General features: G+C 44.9%; 1 non-coding gene across 1 annotated transcript; it reads left to right on the top strand.

Moving 5' to 3' along the window:
- The first annotated feature begins 14442 nt into the window (after positions 1 to 14442).
- Positions 14443 to 14549, top strand: LOC141625591 (small nucleolar RNA R71). Its single transcript, XR_012535361.1, has one exon. It is a non-coding gene; the product is annotated as a small nucleolar RNA R71 (small nucleolar RNA).
- The last annotated feature ends 3285 nt before the right edge of the window (positions 14550 to 17834 follow it).

Genomic DNA, 17834 nt, shown 5'->3' with positions numbered 1-17834 from the left:
GTGGCGGATAGCCCCCAGTTCGTTGTCTTAGGCCAGTGTCTGTATGATGGACGTTTGTTTTAGGCCAGTGTCTGTATGATAGACGTTTGTTTTAGGCCAGTGTCTGTATGATAGACGTTTGTTTTCGGCCAGTGTCTGTATGATAGACGTTTGTTGATATATTTTGCGTAAAGCGGCTTGTATATATGTGTTTTTGGATTGTGGTTTATTTTGTGATTTTCGGCTTTTTTGTGTTGTGTTTCGGAGGAGTGCTGTCGGCTGTTGATTCTCCTTTTGCTTTGCACCAGTTCCTGCATCGTTAGCTGTAGAAAACAGGCAACAGATAGCACATACGCAAAAACGTAAACACGTAAAAGCATTTGATTGAAAAAAAACAAAAATTAACCAAGATGACTTGAAGTTAAAATTTGAAATTTTGAAACGAATTTTGAAAATTCCGTGACAAATCGTCACGTTCGGAATTCAAAGGAATTGCTGAAAATTTGAGCAATTAACTCGTGTCGTGAATTAAATTGCATCGAAATTGACTCGAAAAAATATAAAACTCAAACCGTCAGGAAAGAATTTTAGAAAAGGATTTTTACGAGTATATTTGGCTTTTTATGTCAAGACTCGAATTTGTGAGCGCTTGAATTTTTGAGGAAAATTTATGTCGTGTTATCAATTTTCGATTTTGATTTTTGCCGGAAAATTGCGAAAAAGCGAAAAAAAATTCGGAATTTCGACTGATATGGAAACGATCCATCGCGGATCGGGGCGACTAGCCCTTCTCCCCTTAAAAAAAGAAAGAAAAATCCGTATGTTTAAAGCTGCGTCATGGAAACCGTGTCGAATTTCGTAAAACGCGAAAACAAGGAAATGTGAGTGTGAAGAAACACAAAATTTCCCGGAATCATCCCGAAGAGGCGCGAGGTTGTTGGCGGGAGGTTTGAGGTATCAGGAGAAAACACATGTTGAAAGAGACAAGTCAACAGCGGGAATCCTGGAGGAGCCTCAAAGAGGCGCGAGCGTCTTGGTGATGGAAGCCGGCTCTCCTCTTTTTCTGAAAAATGCGCTGATCATTTTGTATAAATAGGGACGTTTGCGCTTCATTGTTTCATCATCCGAAACACAAAATCATCTCTACAAAACCTCCTCTTCTTCCACAAAAATATTTCATGGATGCTTTCGAGAACGCCTTGCGACAATGGTGCCGGGATTTGTCGCCTCTCGAGAAGTATCAACTCGATTGTATGGGAGTTGGTCAATTGTTGGTGCTTCGTCAAGTTAAGGTGCAACCTTCGTTTCTTGAAGCATGTTCTCGGTTTTGGGATTCGAAACATCATGTTTTCGTTTTCCCGAAAGGTGAAATTTGTCCTCTCGCCGAAGAAGTTGGAGTCATTGGTGGGTGGCCGGGTTGTGCTCCGGTGCTTCCTCCGACTCGGTTGTGCTACAAGGACAAATTCCGTTCTATGTTGGGCTTATCAACAAGCCAAATCAACTTTCTTCTTGCTCCACATGGCGTGGATATGTTGGCTCTTATCAACATCTTCTTGAATCGGTTAGATGCTAATGTCTCGGAGGTTGCTAGGAGAAGGGCTCTTACATTTTGCCTTGTCCATGTGTATCTCTTTGTTGATATCTTGAAGAAGGAGGGGCCAAGATGTCATGGTAGCATGACCCTTATCCATGTGATTGAGCAAATGGAGCATGGTAGAGATCCATCATGGTTGGTGCTTGGAGAGATTATCCAAGCTTTGGACAAGGAAGGCTCTTGTGGAGAAGCTCCATCTTTTGGATCGCCAAGGATCCTCCAAGTGTGGCTATTGGAGAGGCTAAGGTATGTAGAGCCTCCGGTTAATCCTTCTTCTTACTCCTTCCGTCACCTCACTATGAGGAAGAAGTTGTACCCGGATAGTTTTGCTTCCACCGAGGCCTATTGGGCCGCAATATTGGCGGAGGAGGGTGGTCCTCATATCCGTTGGGTGGTGCCGTGGTGGCACTTGAGGTCCTTCACGGGGTTGCCCGCTTCGGGTGCTAGTCCTCGTTCTTTGATGGCGGTGGGTTTGAAGGTTGTTTCCTTCATATATCCCGAAAGGCTCATGAGGCAAATGGGGCGTCAACAAAAGGTGCCCGCTCAAGATACTCTTGTCCAAGAGAATGTGTTCCGGAACTCCGAGCTTGTGGAATTCTTTGAAAGGTGGTGGGCCACTCGTCCGCTTTAGGAGGTGCCAAACCCCGCTGCCACGACATGGGTGACTCCCGCTTATGTCAAGTGGTCACGTGCTTCGTCCTTGGAAGAGAGATCCAAATTTCGTAAGGATGAGGTTGTCGACTTGAAGTACCGAGAGGTTGGCAAGACCAACCGTGCTTTCTTTGAGGAGTATGTTGATGGAGCTACCCCCGATGTGATGAGACCACCGAAGAGGAGAAGTTCCGGCCCCAAGAATATGGTGGGCCGTGCATTGGCTCGTCTTGGGTCAAATATGAGGTCTTGTGCTAGACCGGAGGCCGTTGTCGTCTTAGATCCGTTGAGGATCCGTTCTGAGGAGAAAACCCATGCTAGGCGGGCCAACAAGAAGAACAAGGGGAAGATGTACCCCGAAGGAATAGGCAAGGGTAGAATGGAAGAGTGAAGACCTCCATTACCCGCTTTATTATTACGTTGTATTATTGTTGTGAGTTTTTATTATGTTGTACTAGCTAGTTATTGTGTGTTTTGTGCTAGTTTTATTATGTGAGGTGTGTTAGTGGACACCTTAGCTTTGACAAGTTGTAGACTCGTCGAGCTTTATTTGTTGTTGAAATTGTAATCCATTCCATTATTAATTAAATAAGAGGATTGCTCGTGTAGAAAGTTGTGAACGCTTGTTTCTTCCATCCATTGGTAAAGGCAATTCGATTTGAATCGTCCTAAACGTTTGCACTTGGGAAAGTGGTATTTTGTGGAAAGGGAGAAAGGCTCATTTTTGTATTTTTGTGGAAAAGAGAGTGGTTTTCCCTTTCTTCTTTTTCGATGGGGATTTTGTATGGGGATGATTGTATTTGATTGTGGGGATGGTTGTATCCTTCTTGTGTAAGAAAGGACTGCCTACGTATCCACCTGAAGAGGTGAAATCAAACCATGATCGTAGTTCGAAATGTTTTGTGAATTCGAATTGGGTTTTGTGGTTGTATCCCTCATGCATAAGAGGGACTGCCTACGTATTCACCTGAAGAGGTAAAATCAAACCATGCTCGTAGTTCAGGGGGGTCGTTTTTGGTAGTGTAAATGGGCGTTGCCTTTGACAGATCAAAGGACATTTGAAACGGGCAAGGTGCCGCAGCTTAGACTCGATAAAACATGCAATTTCAAATCAGAACGTATTGAGGAACTTGACTTGAAAAGGGTTGAGGTCGACGCTAGTTGCAAAACTAGGCTAGGTTGTTGGTTGATAGGGTCCAAAGTTAGTATTTCTTGAGTTGGTTGGGTTTGTAAAGTCCTCCCCGTCTAGGTCACTCAGTCTCACTGCGCCCCCCGAAAGTATTTTCTTGACCAGGTATGGCCCGGCCCAGTTGGGTTTGAATTTTCCCCTTGGATCGACGGGTAATGGTGCTAGAACTGACTTGAGGACCAAGTTGCCCTCTTGGATGTTTCTGGGTTTAACCTTTTTGTTGAATGCCCGTTGTATACGTCGTTGGTATAGCTGGACGTTGTGCAAGGCGTTGAGTCGCCGTTCGTCTAGAAGAGTGATTTGTTCGTACCTTCGACGGGTCCATTCCGCCTCAGGGACTTGACTCTCTATTAGGATGCGTAGAGATGGGACCTCTAACTCTACCGGTTGAACCGCCTCCATACCGTATGCTAGGTAGAAGGGTGTGGCGCCTGTCGGTGTCCGAATGGAGGCTCGGTATCCCCAGAGTACGAATGGGAGTTTGCTCGGCCAATCGGGGTAGTTGTCTTGCATTTTCTTGATAATGGTAACAAGAGTTTTGTTCGCTGCCTCCACCGCTCCGTTGGTTTGGGGACGGTAGGGGGAAGATCGATGTCGCTTGATCTTGTATTTGTCCAGCAAAGCTTGAGTTTACGCCCGGAAGTGAGAGCCTTGATCGCTGATGATTTCATGGGGTACCCCATATCGGCATATGATGTTGTTTTGAATGAATTTGGCCACTTGTTTGGCGGTCAAGACTGCATATGACTGTGCTTCCACCCATTTGGTGAAGTAGTCGATGGCGACGAGGACGAAGCAATGCCCCTTGGTGCCTATCGGGTTGACTTTCCCGATGATGTCGATCCCCAGGTTGAGAATGGCCAGGGTGATGTCATGGTATATAAAAGGGATGGTGGTATGTGTTGTATGTTGGCGAAGATTTGGCAATTGTGGCAATGTTTGACGTAGTTACGGCAATCGGCTTCCATGGTTGTCCAGTAGTAACCTAGCCGCATGATTTTCCGTGTAAGCATCATTGCACTCATGTGAGGGCCACATTCTCCGTCGTGAACCTCTCCCATGACTTTTTTGGCTTTGTGATGGTCAATGCAAAGGAGGAGAATTCCTTGGGGTGTTCTTTTGTTGAGTTGATTTTGGTTTATCACGAATTGTGATGCAAGTAAACGGATGGCTCTTTGTCCTCTTTGATCAGAGTTGGGAGGGAATTCGTTTTTGGTTTTGTAATTGAGGATGGCTTGGTACCAAGGTTCATCATGGCTTTCCTCGTCGTCGATAATGGCACAAATGTGAGCTGGCTCGCTACTTCTCTCGACAAATAGGGGCATCAATGTCATGTCGTCAGGTATGTTGACGAGCGCGGCAAGCTCTGCCAGGGCATCAGCAAATTGATTTTCCTCTCGCGGCAAGTGGAAGTAGTCGACTTGGTCGAAGAACTCGGCCTCTTGACTGATCTTCGCTTGGTAAGGAGCTAGGCTGTCAGATCGGATTTTCCATGATCCGGATACCTGATTGATGATGAGTGAGGAATCGTCATGGACCCTCAATCTCTTGATGCCAAGTGTGATGGCTGCTTGTAGGCCGATGAGACATGCTTCATATTCAGCGGCATTGTTGGTGACGGCGAAGTCTAGCTTGACCGAGATCGGAACGTGTTCTCCCTCTGGTGATATTAGAAGGATTCCTACCCCGAAGCCTCTCAGATTAGATGCACCATCAAAGTATAGGTCCCATGCGTCGGAGTCGACACAAAGGATTTCTTCGTCAGGAAGTGGCCATGTGTCGGTGGTTGGATCCTCGTTGACGGGATTTTATGCTAGGAAGTTGGCGACTGCTCTTCCCTTGATAACCTTGAGGGGTACAAACTTGAGATCAAATTCGGACAGCATGAGTGTCCATCTAGACATCCTTCCGTTTAGTACGGGTTTTTTGAAGATGTATTTAACCGGGTCCATCTTGGAGTAGATGTGGACCGTGTAGCTGAGCATGTAATGCCGCAGCTTCTTTGTTGACCATACTAGGGCAAGGCATGTCTTTTCCAGTTGGGTATACCTCGTCTCATACTCAATGAACTTTTTGCTGATGTAGTAGATGGCTCGCTTCTCGTTGCCACCTGTTTGTGCTAGCATTGCGCCCATGGCTTGTGTTATTAACATCGGGTATAGGGATAGAGGAATCCCCGGTTGAGGTGGCATGAGGACAGGAGGTTTGGATAGGATTTCCTTTATCCTGTCGAATGCCTTCTGACAGTCGTCGTCCCAATCAGTGTGATCGGAGGCACGAAGCTTCTTGAATATCGGTTCGCAAATCATAGTAAGCTTGGCAATGAATCGGCTGATGTATTGGACCTGACCGAGAAATCCCCGAATCTCCTTCTCGTTCCTAGGCCGAGGCATTTGTTGAAGGGCTTTGGTTTTGGTTGGATCAATCTCAATGCCTCTTTTGCTTACGACATGTCCTAAGAGTTTTCCGGAGGTGACCCCGAATGCACACTTCTGGGGATTTAGTCTCATGTTATACTTCCGTAGACGAGCGAAGAATTTCCGGAGGGCATTGATGTGGCCGTCCCGTTCTTTTGATTTGACGATCATGTCATCGACATATACCTCTACCTCCTTGTGCATCATATCATGTAGGAGAGTAGTAGCGGTTCTTTGATAGGTTGCCCTGGCGTTGATGAGGCCGAAAGGTATGACCGTGTAGCAATATGTACCCCACTGTGTAGTGAATGCAGTCTTGTGCATGTCTTCCTCAGCCATCTTAATCTGGTTGTACCCAGCATACCCGTCCATGAATGATAGGAGAGCATGCTCAGCAGTGTTGTCTACCAGAATGTCAACATGTGGCAAAGGGAAGTCGTATTTTGGACTCGCCTTGTTTAGATCCCTGAAGTCGACGCAAACCTGAATTCTACCGTCTTTCTTCGGTACCGGCACAATGTTGACCACCCAATCCGAGTATTCAGACACTTTGATGAACCCGGCCTTGAACTGTTTGTCCACCTCTTCCTTGATTTTTAAGGCCCATTCAGGATGCATCCGGCGTAGCTTCTGCTTCACAGGTTTAGCCCCGGGTTTAATGGGTATCCGGTGCTCTGCAATTTCTCTGTCAATCCCAGGCATATCTCTGTAAGACCAGGCGAACACGTCCTTGTATTCATGAAGGAGGTCAATGAACTGTTGTCTTTCCGAGGGGTCCAGGGTTGTCCCTATCCTAAGTTCTTGAGGTGTATTGTCGGTTCCTACGTTAATAGGCTCGGTTTCCTCAATGATGGGGGTTCTGGTTTCCCGCTTGTCAAGTTCTTTGGCTAAGTGAGGTGGGTAGTCACTCAAGTCAAGTTCCTCATGATCATTCAGAATTGCATTGCAGCTAAATTGAGACGAGTCATAAGCAAACTTAGCGTTCATTAAGTTGACACGAGTGAAAAGCTCGGAAAGGACAGACATCTCATGATCAGTCAGAGGCGACACAACAGAGGAAGTGGCCCCTGGAACAGGCTCAAGGTCGTCACCTTTCATGGGAGTGGGGGTGACCCTAGTAGACTCAGCCTCTGAATCAGCCACGACTTTGTGATAAAACAGTGGGAAGGGGACCTTGACTGGGACATCTAGAGTGTTAGGAGCTATAACGGACTCTGACTCCGCCTTAGACTCAGACTCAGATCCTTCTTCACCTCCCTCCTTGAACATAGGGCCTTCTCCAGTTGTCATCTTGAGAATGCGGCCTTGGCGATCGGTCCACTTGATGGTTTTCCTCCAGCCCTGGGTAGCTTTCTCGGGTCGATGCTCGGAGATCAAGGCGGTTGGATCAAACGATTGTCTTTCGGGCGATGTTGATGATGTCCTCATAGTCGAGGTGTTTGATGTTATCTTCCCCGAAGAGGAGTGTGACAGCTTGTCCGTCAAGGCATGGTGACGGTTTGGACTCAGTTGATGCAGCTTCGATGTTGTCGGGAATAAAGTAGCAGTCCTGGAAGACTTCCATTCCCGGGTATCTAGCCCTTGCCACAGAGTCATAGATCGGCTCCGGAAAGCCGTGGTAGAGTTCAGACTCTCCCTCGGGGACAAAGTATCTGTTGAGAGTCACGCGGTAGGGACGGAGGGTGACTCCGTGCTTCTTGCGTTTTCGGATTAGGAGGTTCATCTCCCGGATGTCTTCATTGGTAGGTTCGTATCCCAGCCCAAAGGGAATGTTGGGGACCTTAGCCTGTTTCAAGGGAGGCAATGGGTCTTTTAGTGGATTGAGCAGCAAACCCGGAAAATAACCCTGACTCATCATGATACGGTTGATCGTGAGGTTGGTGAACGGGTCACACTCAGAGGTTGAAGGTTCATCAGTTATGGCGTTTACGGCTTGGAAACCCCACATTTCATTGTCGTCCTCCTCAATGGCTTGGGAGGCCACCCCTCTTCTCATAACTGCTTTGATTGGGGAAGCGGGGATCGTGATCGTTTTCCCGTTGAAGGGGACCCTGATCTTTTGGTGGAGTGATGATGTGACCATCTTGACGGCGTGAATCCAGGGACGTCCCAGGAGCATGTTGAAGGACGCGTCGATGTCGACCACTTGAAAACTGGTTTGTCTTTCTAAGGGTCCGGTTACGACGATCAAAGTGACTAGCCCAGCGACCTTGCGACGAGTGCCGTCGTAGGCGCGTACTCCCTGATTCGTTAGGATTAAATCAGATTCCTTGATGTCCAGCCTGTGGGCAGTTTTGAGAGGAATGACATTCACGGCGGAACCGTCATCCACGAGGACCATTGGTATATTCTTTTGGAGGCATTGTACGGTGATGTACAGGGCCAGGTTATGATTGGCTCCGAACAGGCGAATATCCTCGTCGGAGAAGACGATCGGGTTGCTCATATCAGGGGCGTCTCTCGTCATCTGTGCCACTATTTCTTCTGGAGAAGAGGTGGAGGGCACAGTTAATTTTCCCAAGGCCTGCAGCAAGGCCAGTCGATGCTCAAAAGACGTTGCGATTAGTTGCCAAATTGAGATTTCGGCTTTTGCTTTCTGGAGCTGTTTCAAGATTGAGTTCTCGGGGGCCTTTGGTTGAGTGTCCACCTCCGGGACAATTTGGTCATTCGTTGTTGGAACGGCCGTTGAGTTGCTCGGATTCTGATAGGGACGTCCGGACCGGGTGAGGTGTCCGATTTCCTTCCCCGGGATGACATAGACATCTTCAACATCGTCCCGCCATATGCCGTTAATTTCAGGGTCTCGAGGATACCTTGGAGGGGTATTCCTCAGTGGGTAGTTCTTGTGGGGAATATTTTTGTGAGGGTGATTTTTATGGGGGTAATTATTTTGAGGGTAGTTATTTTGAAGGTGGTTATTTTGAATGTGATTTTCGTGAGGCCTATGCCAAAATGGTCGCGGGAGCAATCCATCTTGGGGTGGGTAGTTTTGAATGCTTGGGGAATTCTCCCTCGGACGCGGTGTTGGGGGATTGAAGATGAGTCGACGGTAGGCGTCGTCGAGTCGGGTGATTCTCTCGAGAGGGCGGCTATGGCCTCTTCAACTTCTTTGAAACATAGTGAGCATGGTGGCGATCGAACACGAACACTCCGTCTGAAGGGTCCTTTTCCAGAACATTCACCTCGTCGTCAATTGGCAAGATGAGATGAGAGCAGTCTAGGGCCGGCTCCTCGTCAGAGATGGAGTGAATTCCCATGGGATTCGTTTTGTTGTTCGGTTTGGTTGGTGGGGGTATGGGCAAATCTCCTTTCTCAATCATGTCCTGAATGAGGTGCTTGAGTTTGAAGCAATTTTCGGTATCATGCCCTTTCCCTCGATGATACTGGCAGTAGGCGTTGGGGTTCCGAAATCGGGATTTCTTGGCATCGGTCGGATCCGGGGTGGGTCTAATCGGTTGTAGCTTCCCTTGGTCCATGAGCCTTTTCAGGGCACTTGCATAAGTCGACCCTATGTTGGTGAACACTCTCTGGGGGCGTTCAGTTTTCTTGGCAGATGGTTCGACGAGGTTAACCTTATCAATCTTGTTCGTCTGACCGTAAGGGCGAGATCCGGTTGAGGTGGATCCCTGGTAACCCCTGCCGGTGGTCTTTTCTAAGACACCCTTTCGGAGGTCGTCCTCAATACGTGTTCCCAGAATCTGCAGATCTTGAAAAGTTTTGATATTCTGATACCTCAACAGGTTGGCATAAACCGAGCGGAGGTTGTTGACAAATTTTTCCACCAGAGTTGATTCACTCGGCTTACTGACCAGCTGAGTACTCACCATCCTTCCTTGTCATTTTTGGTTAGCACCTCGAGAGTACGGCTGTTGGCCTGGATTTCGACGTTGTCGGCATACTGTTTGGCAAACTCAACTGCGATCTCATCCTAAGTGGTAAGGTTTTTCGGATCCAAGGAGTAGTACTATTGGCGAGGAATCGGCTCCAAGGAGTAGTACTCAACTGCGATCTCATCCTGTTTGACCCCCTTAATAGCCATGTAGTCTTTGAAAGCACGGATGTGGTTGAGTGGGTCCTCCACTCCCTTAAACTTAGGCACATCGGTCAGGGTGAAGTTGTCGGGTAACTGGTCCCCAACAGGTTCGAACCTTCGGTTATTTTTAAGGTGGATATTGTTGGCCCGGGCTAGGAGCTGTTCTTCCAAGAGTTTCAGCCTCTTCTCAGTTTCAGTCATAGGTGGGATATTATGTTCCCCAATTTCCTTGTTCTCCAGGGCATCGATACGGGTCTCGACGCGATCCAGAGTGACCTTAAGAGCGGTAAGCAGGCTGGCTAGCTGATCAGTTGTGACATCTCTGTTGTTATCATTGTTGTTGTGGTTGACAGAGGAAGTCGAAGACGGGGCCATGGCTCTGAGGCAGAAAAATGGCTCACATTACAACTCAATCCGACATGGTTCCAAGACTGAACGTAGTCAACACAGAGGACGAGACAAAGACCGACTCAACAAGACGGGGCGACCGTGTGTGGTCCCTCGGTGCTGACTCGATTTATGACGTGACGGTGTTTGACCGAACCTTTGACACGAGTCCAACATGACGGCGTGACGCCATTGGACGGGTCTCGTGGTGAGACGACTCATAAGTAAAGACCCATAAGTACGTTTGCTTTGACTCGATAGACACGAGCGGAATTGGAATGGTGGACTAATGTTTTCGAAAATAGGAATTTTCAAAAAGATTCATTTGTCGCTTTAATGGGCGGCTTCCGAAGATAGAAATCTCCGCAAGTCGATCAGTTGAAAAGGGTTGTCTTAAGTTTATTTGCAATAGACGGTTTGAGCTTGAGTCGGCTCGGAAAACAGTGTGTTGCTTCCCAAGACGGTTTTGAAATTCGAAATTGTATGTTTTGAAAATCGAGTTTGAAATGTTTGAAAAGGTCTCGGGGACGGTGCATGGTCCTCGGGATCTCGAAAGTGTCTCGAGAAAAGGGTGTGTGCTTTTCTCGGGTTTTGAAAGAGCCATTGTCGGCGCGAAACGGGTTAAAATCCGTGTCTAGACGCGGCGACTATAACGGCGTAAAAAGGTGATTTGAAACGGTTATACAAAACCGGGTTTGAAAAATCGTCATTGTGACGGCCTAGAAAGGCGATTTGAAATGGTTATACAAAACCGAGTTTGAAAATCGTCATTACGACGGCCTAGAAAGGCGTGTTGAAATGGTTATAAAAAACCGAGTTGGAAAATCGTCATTACGACGACCTGGAAAGGCGTGTTGAAATGGTTATACAAAACCGGGTTTGAAAATCGTCATTACGACGGCTTAGAAAGGCGATTTGAAATGGTTATACAAAACCGGGTTTGAAAATCGTCATTACGACGGCCTAGACAGGCGATTTGAAATGGTTATACAAAACCGGGTTTGAAAATTGTCATTACGACGGCCTAGAAAGGCGATTTGAAATGGTTATATAAAACCGGGTTTGAAAATCGTCATTACGACGGCCTAGAAAGGCGTGTATTGGCCGGCGAAAGACCGAGGTTTGAAATGGCCATTATAACGGCGCAAAAAGGGTGTTTTTGAAAGTTTGAAAATGACACGGAAGGACTTATGATCAACTAGCACATAAGCACTCACATTTCATTATATTATGCATCATGCTGACACGGGTTTTGGCTTAAAAGGGTGGGTTACACACCAAGCAATCAAACCCCGATTTGCGAGAGGGATACCAATCCAAACAAAATGTGTAAGGAGGGTGCCCTAGCCTCGTGCTCGAAAGTGATGAAAGCTCTTTGACGAAACAGAAATGTGTGACGTCAATGGTATGCTTGACTCAATCGGGATTCGAAACGCGGGGATGAGAAAACTCACGCCGACGAGACGAGCTAATTGGTCGAAAAGGGTTAGGTTGTGGGCCTGGACAAGGAACCCGACCGTGACCGTAATATTCAATTAATGCATTCCAACCAAGACCTCGTTCGAGTCTCACCATCTAGGGATCACAAAGACGTAAGTGTCCTAGTTTTCCCCAGTGGAGTCGCCAATCTGTGGACATGGCCCACCTGCGTATGCCCAGCCGATCTGTGGACAATGGCAGCGGTCTTTTTGAAAGCCACGCTCGGCGGCGTAAAAATGCTTTCGACCGGATCGTTTTAGATCGGTCGGTTTCGTCTCGGTAAGGGTCTCGAAACGAGTAGAGATGTTCGGATTCGCCACCAAGCATTTGTGGGATACCTGGAACCCGTTCGAAATCCACTTTATACCTCGGTCAAATCGAAGCACAAAGCAGCGTTTGACATAGGTACTAAAGGTAAGGAAATCGTCCCTCTTTAGCATCCTATCTCTAGAATGACTCTCGTACGCCCTGGATAAGGTCGTCCACTATCCAAAGTTTCTGAGTAAGAGGTGAAGGTATGTATTGGGAAGCCCTTTAATTAGACACCCAATCCCGCCCGTGTTTAGCGGCCTCTACTGATTGATCTTGATTGGTTGAATGCAAAAGTTGATAAAACGGTTTAAATGCATGAATGCGCATCCAATGATTTAAACCTAACATGTGAGAGCTTTCTAAGTCGGTTTATTTAATCCAAGTATCAAGTATAAGATGTCGAGTTGGATTAATGATTGATTTGCATGCAAAACGGAAATTAAACATCCATTTACCGTATTAGGTTTAGGGTGCATAACATGATCCATTTGTCTTAGTATGGCATTTTGCAAATGTGGTTTGAATAATCGAATAGTCATCTGATCCGTCCTATATCCGGGTTAACCGGAGTCGGGATCGTCCTGGACTAATGCTGGAAGGGAACAGGCCCTGTACTAGACGGCTATAAGAGGCGCGAGCCAACCGGCGGTGTAAAGAGCCTCCCTCTGGTTTTGAAAATGAGAAGGAAAAGGCCTGCTTGAGGCGCGGGTTAGCCAACGGTTGTATGCCGTGTTCTGACTGTTTAAAAAACGTTATAAAACGTGTTAAAAATGGGTTTTTGAACCCGGTTTGATTTTGAAAGGGTCGTTTAGACCGCATTTGTTGATTTGAAGAACTAGACTCGAATAATCATCATTATTTGATAATATTCGGTGTCGGGTTCGATTTGACAAACTTGACATGAATAGTTTTGAAAATGATCATGGACTAATTGTTTTAAGTCCATTTTGAATGTAATTAGTCGATACTCATCATCGTACCCGGGTTAAAATCCGGCATGGTATGTAGAACCAAGGATGATTTCGTGTTGGTGACTAATATGTTTGTTTGAAAATGCAAAGAAATGAAATAAAAGGCTTTAAAATACCTTTTAAATATCATTAACCAAATATTATCACCGAAACACGGATTTAACCGTCATGGTATGAATAACCAAGGGTGAAAAATGTTTTATGGTTAAAACATGTGAAATGAAACAAAAAGGTTTCGAAAATACTTGAAATGGTAAAAACCGATTACAAATATGAAAAATGGATTAAGGGAAATGACGAGAACAAACACGGTTGATCTCTGGTCTGAGTACCCCATTTAGGCGCGAGCCATTTGGCGACCTAAGGGGCTTCTGCCTCAGACCAAAAATCAGTTTTGGCTCGTTTATTCCATGTTTTGGTTCATGTTATGCATGTTTTAGCATGTTAGAGTCATGAAACAAATGAAAACATAATAAAAGAGGAATTTTACACCCTCATACTTACATGTTTGGTTATGGCGAGTGACCGACGTAAGTGTAACAACTTGTTTGATCGGAAAAAACTCGGTTTAAAACCGTTTTGGTAAGTAAAAAGAGTGTTTTTAAAAGTTTAGTGATGGTGTAGTGGTCGAAGTGGTAGGTCAAGTGGTTTAATGCACGATGACGGTACCAAACAATGTGTAAGGCTCGTGTTTACGATCGATAGGTCGTAAATACGCGTCAGATTGTGACTTTAGAAGTCGAGTCGAGAATTTTAAGGGAGAAAAGAGGGGGCGGACACTCGCGTAACTCTCAAATGGGGGGCATTTGAGGGGTATTTATAGGAGAATGAGTGGTTGTGTGAGTTTTGAGCGACATGGCCACCTGGGCTGCTCAAAGAGGCGCGAGCCACGTCGCGGGTCTTCGAGCTGTGTTGTCGCTTTCACAACAAACGCAATCATGATTTGTTCTATCCTAGGTTTTATAGTCACATGTTTGGTACTTGACCAACATGAATCCGGGAAAACTTAGCATAGAAGGCTTTGAGATATTTTGTTTTTGTGTTTGACTCGGTTTGACTCATTGTTGGAGTCGGGATTTGAATTTTCGAGTCGATTTTTGGTCCGGTGCCGGTTTTGACTCTAGTTAGTGTCATCGCGACCCCGTCGCCGTGCATTAAACACTCCAGGTATTTTTGAAATGTTTTGAAATGTTTTGTTTTCGAAATCGTTTTAAGTTTTCCGACGTAAAGTTCTACACAAACTGTCGATCAAACGCTGCGATCCCAAAACATGTTATAGTCCGATAATCATCGGGTGTTTGTTGGAGTCTCAGCAGATACTGGGTATCTACACAACTTCGGTGAACATTCCATTTGATCCCATGTTGAGAATGTTTCTTGAGTCTTCGTAAAGACCGTTCCAAAATTGTTGTACCAAGAACCACTCGCTAAGTCCATGATGAGGACATGAGTGACAAATTCCTTTGAATCGCTCCCAAGCTTCATACAAGGATTCTTTATCTCTTTGCTTAAAGCCCGTAATTTGAGCTCTTAGCATGTTAGTCTTTTCCGGTGGATAGAACTTTTTGTAGAAAGCTAGAGCCAATTTCTTCCAAGAGTCAATTCCGAGAGTAGCCTTATCAAGGCCTTTCAACCATTGTTTTGCGGTGCCAATTAGAGAAAAAGGAAATAAGACCCATCGAATTTGGTCTTGAGTTACACCGGTTTGAGAAATCGCATCACAATAGTCACAAAAAGTCTCCATGTGAGAGTGAGGGTCTTCACTAGGCATCCCCCCAAATTGGCTTCTTTCGACTAATTGGATAAATGCGGATTTGGCAATGAAATTTCCGGTTAAGTGTTGTGGTGTGGGAGTACCATTGGGTAGGTTCTCCTCGGTTGGTACGGAATATGATGAAAATTTAGGCATTGTGGGTTGATTTTGTGTTGGATTTTGTGTTGGGTTCTCCTCACCTTCTCTTGCAAAAGGGTTGATGAACTCAATAGTGTTTGGTTGATTATCTACAACCTCACCAATACCTCTCAAAGTTCTCCTAGCAAGTCTTCTATTGTTTGTCAAAGTCCTTTCAATTTCGTGATCAAAGGGTAACAAGTTACCTTGTGATCTTCTAGACATGCAAAATATCAATTAACTCGAAAATAATTAGAACAAACCTTGAGGAGTTTTACTTCCCCAAGCCAAAGAAAAACACAACTAATAACAATTTAAGAAAATATAAATCAAGTTAACACCGTCCCCGGCAACAACGCCATTTTTGGTCGTACTCACTTGGAGGTTTAGTTTTCGGTACTTGTCGTTAGGAGCACCTAGACCAAAACACAATTTATAACTCCACAAACAACTCTACAATTAGTAAAGAGGCAAGTAAAGGTCGGATCCCAAGGGACGGGAATTGAGATGAGATTTTCAATTGCAACTAGTGGTGTCTAGGGGTGTCACAATTTGGGGTTTGAAGTAGAAGATCACTAAACTAAATAACAATAAAAGTAAACAAGCAAGATGATTAAAAAGGGATGTAAACAATTGATAAAAGGCACTAGGGTGTCATGGGGTCATAGGGGATTCATGGGAATTGATCATACAAACATATTCTCAAATTATAAGCAAGCAATTATTATTGTGATGGATCGAGTTTGTTTATATCTTACAATCCTAGGAAAGTTTGGGTCCCGGAGCCGAATCGATTAGACTGTACAACACCTACAAGTCGACTTAATCTTCCCTACTCAACTATATGCATGGTCTAATGAGACTCGAGTTGGTTTATGTCTTACAAGTCTCATTGAAAAGATAGGTGATGGGTAAAAAATGCAAGGATTCATAAGCTCGCATTTCATCAAACATAACACGTGCATAAGTTGAGATCACAACAAGCAAGCAAATAAACTATGAAAACATATTAATTTAAGCATGAATCATCCCCCATGTTGGTTTCCCCTAATTACCCATTAACCCTAGCTAAGGAAACTACTCACTCATTATCATGTTTAACATACTACCAAGGTTGTCAATCATACCAACAAAGTAAAACATGATGCATAAATGAAGATAATTAACAATAATTAAAAAGGGATTAAGAGAATTATACCTACTAATGATTCCAATAATAAAGCAAAGAATAATAGAAGTACTTGATGATTGATTGGAAGGTTGTCAATCTCCCAATAATTACCCAAATAATCTTCAATTACCCAAAATAAAAGATGAACAAAAGAGAGATTAAGGAAATGAGATTTGTATTAAAACTTGATTAAATGTTGATTACAAGATTAAAGGGAGATTTTATTGATATAAACTACACTAGAGATTGCTAAAAAGAACATGATAATCTAATTAGCCTAATGGGGTATTTATAGTGGGGATTAGGTACATAAATTACGGTTTACTAAGGGCTTAAATGACGATTAAGTCCTTGAGGAATCGCCGGTCTCAAGGGAGACTCCGGTCTCCTTTTTGCCGGTCTTAGAAAAATATGCGCATCCTTAATTGAACAAGTAGAAGACGGATTTAGCTGTCACACAATCCGAGCGTCCAGGGCACGGGACGGGCGGATAGCGGGTGTTTTGGAGGAGCGGATTCGCGGGGTGGATGGGCGGATTGTGGTGGTTCTGGACGGGCGTCCAGCTGAGGAAGACGCTCGGATTGCATATGCTGGACGGGCGGATTGTGGGCAATCCGCTCGGATTCTCTTACAGCTTCTTCCTTTCTTCTTTTCTTCCTTTCTCTTCATAAAATCCTTGAGGATTTCCTCGGAGATGCAAGGATTTTTTCTCATCATTGCCCATCTACTATAGTATGTACAAAGGCTTTCTAGTCTTGTCTTCTCTTTGATGATTGGTCATTAAATTCAATCAATTTAGCTCTATTTTGCCATGAAAATGCAAGGTTTGCACTCCTTTCCTACCAAGGGATTAAAACCTCAAAGAATATGCAAAACAAAGGACTAAAGACAATAAATGACCCAAATAGGCACTAAAAAGCATAGGAACAAGGCTAATTCGGGGGCTAAATATGCTCAAATTATTGTCACATCACTGGTGCCCCTTCCCCCTCTTGTAATATTTCTTTAGCTATGTAGGGAGGTAGTTCGATTAGGTCTGGGTCTGGATCATCCTCATTATTATCGTAAATAGAATTGCATTCAGAATAACACAAAGAGTAAGCAGAATCTGATTTATTCAATATTAAATTTTGAAAATAGTTGAAACAAAGAAGCCATCTGTTCAGTATTCAGTGGCGGTAGAGGGGCAGCGGTTGGGACATTTCCCAAGCTACTGTTACTACTTGATATTATGCTAGGAGAAACAAGGGGATTGGGAGTGACGACAGGAGGAGACTCTCTAGGGACTTCTCTAGACTCCGACTCCGACTCTGACTCGAATTCGTTGTCTTCTTGTTTTCCTTTGAACATCTCTCCCTCTCCAGTGGTGAGTTTGAAGAGTCTTCCTTGGTTGTTTGTCCATTTGATTGACTTTCTCCATCCTTTTTGCTGATTTGAATTGGTTTCGGTGATTAACGCGGCAGGATTGAAATGGTCATCTTGAAGTATCATGGTAATGATCTAGTCCTACGTAGCTCTAACAAATCGATCTTCTCCAAACAGAAGGCTAACGGCCTGTTCGTCTAAGCACGGTGCTTGATGAGTCTTGACGGTAGGAACCGTTTTTTAAGGAATGAAATAGCAATCGTGAAAGATCTCGATTCCAGCTAGTTGCCTTCCTTTGTAGTGCCAAGGTTCGGGAAACCCGTGAAAGTATTCTTGATTCCCTTCTCTAACAAAGTATCCATTTAGGGTAGGGAGGTAGGGTCGTATTTGGATTC

The sequence above is a fragment of the Silene latifolia genome, chromosome X (genome assembly GCF_048544455.1).
Source record: "Silene latifolia isolate original U9 population chromosome X, ASM4854445v1, whole genome shotgun sequence".
NCBI classification, from domain to species: domain Eukaryota; kingdom Viridiplantae; phylum Streptophyta; class Magnoliopsida; order Caryophyllales; family Caryophyllaceae; genus Silene; species Silene latifolia.
Note: the sequence above shows the minus strand (reverse complement) of the source record. Positions and strands in the feature narration are given on the sequence as shown.